The following is a 6,751-nucleotide window of genomic DNA, read 5'->3' as shown; positions in this document are numbered from 1 at the left end:
AACGTTATAATTATTAATTAAATTATAAACAGTTATAAATTAATTATAAAAATTAAATAAATGCCAAAATCTTTTTATATATTAATTTAATATAAGTAATTATTAATTATATTAATAATTGATTATTGAAAAGAAATCACGAAGACAACAGTTAAGGACCATCTTAAAAAAACCGTAGCATTGCAAGACCATTTTAACGGGTCTTTTTCACAACGTGGCCAAGTTAGTCGGTCTCAGGAGAGAGAAGCATAATTTTTCTCCCATAAACACGGATTTTTCATCCAGCAAACAGAAAATCGACCTCAGAACGCACGCAATTTACAGACAATATACACGGAGCAACATGACCTTATTCGCCGATACTCCTAAAACCCAACAACAACAACTGCAAGACCATTTCAACAAAAACAGCATTAATCTGATAGCGCTATAATGTTATCAAGAAAGATTTAGATTCAATGGATAATTGTAACATAGTCTAGTTAGACTTTAGTGAGGTCTTTGATAAAGTCTCACGTGAACGCTATTCGATGTTACAGTGAATGAAAGAAGGGGTTACTGGTAAGAGACAAAGGCTATTATTAAAACAGCTAGCGCACTGAATGGACTATGGAAAGATTAATTATAAAGCTCTAAATGGACAGTGGTCATGATACGATACGGATACGATATACCGTACTAGATAGCGTTAGTTGAACTTCGTTAGCAGTTAAATTGTACGTTTAAATAAATACATATAACGACTTAGATTACAAACGTAATATAATTAATTTTATTTAACATAATTAATTATACATATAACCACTTAGGTTACGTAACATAAATAATTAGTAAAAACAAATAATTAATACATAACTTGATACGAAAGTTATATAAAGGGATTTCGCAGATAACACTCGTTACTGAAACGTAAATATTCCGTAGATAACACTCGTTACTGAATCATAAATATAGCGTTATAACTGTGTTTGGATACAAGTTTAGGATTTAATTTTGTACAGAAATTGAAATTTTATTGAAAGTAAATCTAAATCATGACTCAAACCAGAGCAGCAAAGCAAAGGGCTCAAGCTAATGGGAATGCTGTGGCCCAGGGGAGAACTGAGGGGGGCAGTTGTCCTCTGAATCACAGCCTTTAAAGATGCACTATTTGCTTGATGTTTGCGGAGCAGTCAAGTATGGGACATGATACTGCCATGGGGGATGTCTTTGTGTGTGTGCGATGCAAGGAGTGTAAGGAGATAAGGCGACAACTCAGCGTTGTTATGGGCCTATATGAGAGCTTGAAGGATAGGGTGGATGCCCTCGAAGGATTACAAGTGAGGGGCCCATCAAGCTCTCAGCTGCCCACACCAATGCCAGAGCTTGCACTTGGTCATCGCGGAACACAGCGGCAACCCCCAAGGCAGAATGCGCTGGTCCCAAAGGAACTAGTAGTTGTTGGTGACTCTATTGTCAGGGAAACGGGAAACATGCTTTGTAAAAAGGATAGGTGGAATAGGACCAGGGTATGTCTGCCAGGGGCAAAAGTTGATGACGTTGTAGAGCGGATATCATCTTTTAAGGGCACAAAAGGTGATATAGTTGTACACATTGGCACTAATGACATTAAGAGTAGGAGACCGGCGGAATTACTTGACAAGTACAGGTCACTGATGAAAAAAAGCCGTGAATTAGGGTTGAAATTGAAAGTGTCTGCAATTCTGCCCAGACACGATAGGAGGGAGTATATGATGAGAGCCCTGTCAATCAATTCGGCCCTGGAAAGATTGTGCAGGGCTCAAGGGGTAGAATTTTTTTCAGCCTGGTCTGTACTTGTTAACAGGAGAGACTGCTTCTACAGGGATGGGATACACTTAAATAGAAAGGGTGCAAGAATATTTGCTGATGCTATCGAGGCAATGTTAGGTGGGTCGGAAAACTGCTAGATTGGGGGGGATACAAGGACTAATAGATTAACAGTAGCCACTGGCAGAGGTGAAAGTGATTCTTGCACTGCTTCTATTGGAATGAGCCACAGCCTGGAAAATAAGATGCAGGATATTTCAGAGACTGCTGGGAATCATTGGGGTACAAGTAAACACATGGGTTGTGTTAGGGTAGCTAAGAAAAAGAACAGGTGCATGTATACTAGTGTGTACACCAATGCTAGGAGTTTAGTAAATAAATTTGATGAATTTGAGGTATTGCTCAAAACATCAAAGGCAGATATTGTGGGGATTTCAGAGACGTGGTGTCACACAGATATAAGAAATGCAGAACTGGAATTTGGGGAGTACAATGTCTACAGAAAGAATAGACAGGATAGGAAGGGAGGAGGGGTTATGCTATTAGTTAAAAAACACATAAAATCCAAGGAAGTGAAGCCAGTCGACATCGCTGGACAGTGCAGTGTCGAGTCAGTTTGGTGTGACATAAGCATTGGGAGATCAAAATTGAGAGTAGGAGTGTGCTATAGGCCTAATGACTCTGATGAGTATAATAAGAAACTGTTCGGAGAAATAGAGGGGGCCAGTAAATCAGAGAGTCTTATAATGGGGGATTTTAATTTCCCAGATATTGACTGGAATTTGGGGGCTGGTCACTCACACAGTAGCAAGGCTTTTGTGGATTTATTGGATGATTGTTTTCTACATCAGCATGTTCGGGAGGCAACTAGAGGGAGTAATACTCTTGATTTGATTATCAGTAGTGATTCTTCATGCATTAAGAATCTTCAGATAAATGAACCACTTGGTGGCAGTGATCACAGTGTGCTGAAGTGGGAGTTACTCAAAGAGGTAACTACCATTAGGGGTAAAGGGAAGGGGTATTGCTTTCGTAAAGGCGACTACAATGGACTGAGACAGTATTTAAATTCTATACAGTGGGATCAACTGAACAGCAAATTCAAAATGGGAAGCATTCAAAGAACTTATCGTGGAAGCTACTAGGCTTTACATACCAACTAAGAAATATTTTTCAAGGTTTAGGCCTAAATGGTTGTCAGATGAACTAATGAGGCATATGGCAGAGAAGAAAAATGCATGGGATACATACAAATTAACACGTGACACTGACGCCTATGATAGATACAAGTTGATCTGTAACCAAGTTACAAAGGAGGTTAGGCAGGCGAAGGCAGATTACGAGAGATCCTTGGAAAGGGATGCGAAGAAAAACAGCAAAGAGTTCTTTACTTATGTAAACTCTAGAAGGAAGGGGATGAATCAGATTGGTCCACTTGAGATCGATGGGTCAACTGTTGATGACCCTGCTCGGGTAGCTAACAAACTAAATGAATATTTTGCATCGACATTCACACATGAGGAGTTATTCAGCGAGGGGAATGCCAGAGGTGTATTCAACTCTAGCAGTAAGCTAGAGAATCTTGTAATAACTGAGAGCAAAGTGGAGGAGAAATTGTTGAAGATAAACACAAGAAAGGCACCTGGGGTGGATGGGATCTATCCAGTTATATTAAAGGAGGCAGCAAAGGAGGTAAGCAAACCCTTAGCCATAATTATGAGAGCTTCCTTGGACTCAGGGGAGGTACCCATTGACTGGAGATGTGCAAATGTGACCCCAATTCACAAAGGGGGATCAAAGGCTGACACAAGTAATTATAGACCTGTGAGTTTAACTTCTGTTCCCGGAAAATTAATGGAGGCACTGGTGAAAGAAGCACTGCAGGATCATCTAGACAAGACTTCAGTTATAGCTAGGACACAGCATGGTTTTGTTAAGGGGAAGTCTTGCCTGACCAATTTGATTGGATACTATGATGCAGTCACAAAAGAACTGGATGCAGGGAATAACTTTGATATTATATACTTGGATCTTAGAAAGGCTTTTGATACTGTTGCACATGGAAGACTGCTGCACAAATTGGAGCAGTGTGGCATTGGAGGCAAGTTGCTGCTATGGATAAAGGGGTGGTTGAGGGGGAGAAGACAGAGAGTGGTAATCAATGGACACTGCTCATCGTGGACTAATGTTATTAGTGGAGTCCCTCAGGGTTCAGTATTGGGGCCTTTATTGTTTTCTGTATTTATAAATGATATTGATGATGGTATATCAGGCTTAATGTCCAAGTTTGCAGACGATACGAAGGTTGGCAGGGTTGTCAAGGACACTACTGACACTATGCTGCTGCAACAGGATTTGGAAAGGTTGAGCAGATGGGCTTCGAGGTGGCAAATGAAGTTTAACATTGACAAATGTAAAGTACTACATATGGGAAACAGCAACCCCAGAGCAACGTATCAACTCTGTGGTACTACACTGACAGTGGTAGAGAATGAAAGGGACCTGGGGGTGGTGGTGCAGGCAGATATGAAGTTCTCTGAGCAGTGCAGACGAGCTGCAAGAGTAGCTCATGGTGTATTGTCAATGATATATAGGAATTTTTCCAGCAGGGATAAGGAGGTGATTATTCCATTGTATAAGGCAATGGTCAGGCCACACCTAGAGTACTGTATACAGGCCTGGAGGCCTCATTTCAGGAAGGATGTAGAGCTGCTGGAACGAGTACAGAGAAGGGCAACTAGATTGGTGAATGGGACAAAGGGGTTCTCTTACGAAGAAAGGCTTAAGTTTTGCAAATTACAGTGTCTGGAAACTAGGCACCAGCGGGGTGATCTGATAGAGGTGTACAAAGCCTTGAATGGTTTGAGCATGCTCAATGCTGATGGGATTCTTCCTCTAGCTCAGAAAAATCACCTGAGAGGGCATAAATTCAAATTGAGGAAAGACAGATGTAGGATAGATGTGCGGAAGTTTGCCTTTAGCCAGCGGGTGGTTGGTGGGTGGAACAGACTTCCATCCCTTGTCGTGGAAGTTGATAGCCTAAATAAATTTAAGGCTCAGCTGGACAGGTATTTCGAACGAACAGAGGGGTGAAGTGGAAGTGGTTATTTTTATTTATTTATGTTACTTTTTTTTTTTTTTTTTTGTTTTGGCTGATGCTGCATAAGCTTGCTTTCTTGCATCAAATGCCTCTACTAATGCTAATGCTAATGCTAATGAATGGGATCTCACAATGTCTGTTCATGGTCGCTATTACTTCGGTTATTCATTAACGAGGGTGTAAAACGTTTGGTTGCAAAGTTTACTGATGGTACAAAGGATGTAAGGGTGGTTAGTAACTGTAACCAGTGTACGTTTTTTCAGAAAGTCATAGATATGATCGTATATTGTTCAAATGGTCCGAAAAGTGTCAGTTAAAATACCATGATGGTAAATACAAAATTTTGCACTTGGAAATGAAAAATTAAGTTGGGTGGAAAGTAAAAATACTGGGTAATTTTATTATCTGATAATTAAAAAGCCATGACTCCACTCGAATACAATGTACGAGAAGAAACTCCAGGTTTATAAGTTGCAAAGCAGTCTGGATACCGGACTATATAGTTATCTAAAAGGATTTAGGTTGAGAAGAAACAAGGGTTATCTTTTCTCTTCAGCAGGTGATATAAACTAGAGAACATTATACCGGATAAGAAAATTTCATCTAGTCAGATTAATTAGTTAGTGGAACTGAGTACCACCTGATCATTTGGAACTTGAAAGCTTATGTTGGATTTAATTAATACCTGGATGAAAATAAGATCCTAACTTTAGCTTTCTCGGGCGCCCACTTTTCTCTTAAAATTCGAGGTAATTATTTATTTTATCAATATATGGTCAAAGTTGAAAAATATTCAACTAGACCTAAGTTATATCTGGTCCCATTCAGCTGGAATGCAATAATTTTTTCAGACTGTAAGTCACACATAGCTTCTCAGAGATTTAACCGATTGAAGTGTCAGCGGAGAAACCTGATCTCTCGTAATGCTGCAATCTACCAGACACTTCCTCATTAAACGAGGCATTCCTCTCACACAGGAAGTAAGATATTCCAAACTTCCACGTCGACGATGAATCACCCATCATGGAGATTAGAAAACCCACTGTTAAACCCCACTCGTCCCTTTAATCACAGTTGTTCTAACTGCCTCGCTTTTATTATACTTCTCGATAGGCTTTCAGCCATTTTATTTTTTTTGATACCACTACTCCAACTACATCAAAATAATATAACCAAAGTCCAGATACCATAGTTTCAGATTAATTAAAATATTACCATCTCTCGTCAGTACAAAATGACCAATATGGCACACAAGATATGCTGATTTCATATGTCCAGGACCGGCTCTACAGTTTTCAGAGTTGAGTGAAAATTAACTGCGCGTGACCTGAGAGTAGTCTTTTATTTTTCTAAGATTAGAAGGATATTTTTTACATTAAAATAAAAATAAAGATAATAGGATATTTAATATCATCGAGTTTAACCGGGTATTAACTCTGATATGATTAAATTATACCAATTGCTAAATTTCTAAGAAATGGTTGGGGAACTTGTGTGTAATGTTTGCATCTGTTGGATAAACATTTAACATAAAATATACATTGAAATTGAGACCTTAAAAGTAAAGTTGCGGGTCCACAAACAAATTAGAGAAAACATTTCCTGCCAGGTCGAAAGGGTCGCCTACAGATATGTGAGTATTAAATTGCATTTTTTCGGAGGCCCACCCGACTTGGGGCTCCTGGAGAACTTCCCCTCCTCTCGATGCTCCTGCAAGCACCTAGAAGGGGCATCGACAGGAAAGGGAGGCAAAGGATACCTTCCCAATACTCGGGCATTGTGAGAAGGCTCGAAATTGGAGCCAGAGCCTGCTCCAGACCTCAATGCCTCTATCTAAAAGTGCGCCTTCTAAAAGTGTTCCAA

The sequence above is a fragment of the Mastigoproctus giganteus genome, chromosome 10 (genome assembly GCF_048544385.1).
Source record: "Mastigoproctus giganteus isolate SK-2022 chromosome 10, ASM4854438v1, whole genome shotgun sequence".
Lineage (NCBI taxonomy): Eukaryota > Metazoa > Arthropoda > Arachnida > Uropygi > Thelyphonidae > Mastigoproctus > Mastigoproctus giganteus.
This window is presented reverse-complemented; position numbering follows the sequence as displayed.